This window comes from Schistocerca nitens, chromosome 8, assembly GCF_023898315.1.
Source record: "Schistocerca nitens isolate TAMUIC-IGC-003100 chromosome 8, iqSchNite1.1, whole genome shotgun sequence".
In the NCBI taxonomy this organism is placed as follows: Eukaryota; Metazoa; Arthropoda; class Insecta; order Orthoptera; family Acrididae; genus Schistocerca; species Schistocerca nitens.
Window position 1 is genome coordinate 79846882 of NC_064621.1, and position 3433 is coordinate 79850314.

The following is a 3433-nucleotide window of genomic DNA, read 5'->3' on the forward strand; positions in this document are numbered from 1 at the left end:
TCCTAACGAGACACCCCGTCCTTTACGTATTACCCTTCTTGGAACTCATCGCTAAAAGCCTTCATCATGTCTGTGCATGCTTGTGAAAACACTGTTAATAATAAAAGCATTCTTGTTATTTAGAAAGAGAGCCGATGGTCACATCAAGTCCTTCCAGGAAATAGTGACGTTCCTTAAAGGCTTCTCATAGGGTATCCATTCAAATGAAGCTCTCTCAATGGTCTCCTCGTTCTACACTCCTGGAAATGGAAAAAAGAACACATTGACACCGGTGTGTCAGACCCACCATACTTGCTCCGGACACTGCGAGAGGGCTGTACAAGCAATGATCACACGCACGGCACAGCGGACACACCAGGAACCGCGGTGTTGGCCGTCGAATGGCGCTAGCTGCGCAGCATTTGTGCACCGCCGCCGTCAGTGCCAGCCAGTTTGCCGTGGCATACGGAGCTCCATCGCAGTCTTTAACACTGGTAGCATGCCGCGACAGCGTGGACGTGAACCATATGTGCAGTTGACGGACTTTGAGCGAGGGCGTATAGTGGGCATGCGGGAGGCCGGGTGGACGTACCGCCGAATTGCTCAACACGTGGGGCGTGAGGTCTCCACAGTACATTGATGTTGTCGCCAGTGGTCGGCGGAAGGTGCACGTGCCCGTCGACCTGGGACCGGACTGCAGCGACGCACGGATGCACGCCAAGACCGTAGGATCCTATGCAGTGCCGTAGGGGACCGCACCGCCACTTCCCAGCAAATTAGGGACACTGTTGCTCCTGGGGTATCGGCGAGGACCATTCGCAACCGTCTCCATGAAGCTGGGCTACGGTCCCGCACACCGTTAGGCCGTCTTCCGTTCACGCCCCAACATCGTGCAGCCCGCCTCCAGTGGTGTCGCGACAGGCGTGAATGGAGGGACGAATGGAGACGTGTCGTCTTCAGCGATGAGAGTCGCTTCTGCCTTGGTGCCAATGATGGTCGTATGCGTGTTTGTCGCCGTGCAGGTGAGCGCCACAATCAGGACTGCATACGACCGAGGCACACAGGGCCAACACCCGGCATCATGGTGTGGGGAGCGATCTCCTACACTGGCCGTACACCACTGGTGATCGTCGAGGGGACACTGAATAGTGCACGGTACATCCAAACCGTCATCGAACCCATCGTTCTACCATTCCTAGACCGGCAAGGGAACTTGCTGTTCCAACAGGACAATGCACGTCCGCATGTATCCCGTGCCACCCAACGTGCTCTAGAAGGTGTAAGTCAACTACCTTGGCCAGCAAGATCTCCGGATCTGTCCCCCATTGAGCATGTTTGGGACTGGATGAAGCGTCGTCTCACGCGGTCCGCACGTCCAGCACGAACGCTGGTCCAACTGAGGCGCCAGGTGGAAATGGCATGGCAAGCCGTTCCACAGGACTACATCCAGCATCTCTACGGTCGTCTCCATGGGAGAATAGCAGCCTGCATTGCTGCGAAAGGTGGATATACACTGTACTAGTGCTGACATTGTGCATGCTCTGTTGCCTGTGTCTATGTGCCTGTGGTTCTGTCAGTGTGATCATGTGATGTATCTGACCCCAGGAATGTGTCAATAAAGTTTCCCCTTCCTGGGACAATGAATTCACGGTGTTCTTATTTCAATTTCCCGGAGTGTATATATAAACCCACAACAAACCTCCATTGTCCTCAGTCCACTGCTGTCTGCCTCGCTGTGTGTACCTTCATCTCTGTGTGAGCATGTGCTTTCTTTCCCCGAGATGGAGAGAAGTAGCAGCAACAATGATTCGGAGAATAGCAGCAAGAGGTGTAGAGTTCTGGAGGCAGGATTACCGAGTGAGTAAATAATTTGTGTTTTGAATATAAATTTTCGTGTGTATGTTAAATTCGCCTTATTAATTCCGTCTCCTTGTTATATTGAAGGACGGATTAGAAGGAATGGTTGGAGGGGAAAAGAGGAAGAGGAAAAAGAAGATATCAAATGCTGGACAATGTCAAAGGAGACAAATATTCAGAAATTAAAAGACTGGCTATGCAGAGACAAAATTGGAAGAGGCTTAACCCATGACAAGCCCTGCCGTAAGGCAGAATACCATACTACCACTACTACTACTACTACTACTAGTTTTACAGTACAACTCCAAGATTTTATCTTGGTGTGTGGGGAGAGACAGGAGGGAGCTGGACCATGGCAGACTCCCGAAGTCCAACCTCCTGTGTTGGGTTCACAGCCAGGATTGCCATATAAGTGTAATTTACATTGTTATTTGTCTTGTATAGTAGCGATTCAAAGTTTTCTTATTTCATACTTGTTTTTTTTCGGTTTATGTATCTTGTTTGTTGTTGTAGGTGAGACAGACCAATTGCCAGATGCCGATGACGACGACAGTGACATGCCTGAATGGGTCAGACAAAGGGCACTGAACCAAAGGAGGAGGAAAGGCGCCGTGATCGGGCCCTCTTAGATGATGATGATGACTGCTTTGAGAGTGTGGTGGAGTCACCCGATGAAGTGTTAATGCCTTGGAGCCAGAGTGAAAAAAGTAATTACTCATTTTGCTTATAACCTGATCGACAGTATTCTTTCTTTCACGCTGCCAACAGCGGTAAGCTATGTATTTTATTTTGTTATCTGTTATTCTGCAGCCGTCGCGTCTCTGCAGCCGCAACACAGCGTGGCGCGCATACCGGTGGCGGCTAAACCTTCTTCCTCGCCAAAGCTGCTTCCGGTAAGGCACGCATCGCCTATATGGGCGCCGCTAGTTGCCGCGCGGGAAGCCGCTGCCACCGCCACCGCCGCCCCGGCACCGCCGCTCTGGCGTTCGTGGGCCAAGCAACGAACCACCACCCCTGAAGTTACCGGGTCGGGTTTGCAGCAGCAGCAACAACAGCATCGGGAACCATCAGTGCAGCCTAGCTGTTCCCATTGGCCTGACCTACTGGCACCACAGCTTCCTCCTCTGTCATCATCATCATCATCATTATATCAGCTTCGTCAGAATCGGCGCAAACGCAAGGTACCTGTGACCGGCACATACCGATTTGCCCCTCCCCAATACCATCACCAATGGGGCGGATTCTGAATAGAATTAATAGTAATAGAGAAGATCCTGTGGCTAATGGCAGTTCTCTCTCCCGTCCTTTTAGTGAAGGACACCAGGTCAATAATACCATTCTGCAGTTAGAATATGATTGCAGGAGCAAATCTCGTTCACAAGGATCGAGAACCCGGCAAGAGGGTACCGCGACCCTGTTGGTTTTCTAAGGGTGTGCCTTCCTGTCGTGGAAACTGACCTCCTCAAGGTAGTCAATGATCTGCGGTATCCAGCCATTAAATGCAGTGCGGTGCTCCGCATCGAACTATCGCCCCCCCCACCCCCCCTTTCCCTCACCCCAACAACAGTTGATTCCAGTGTTGTAGAGACAACTGTTC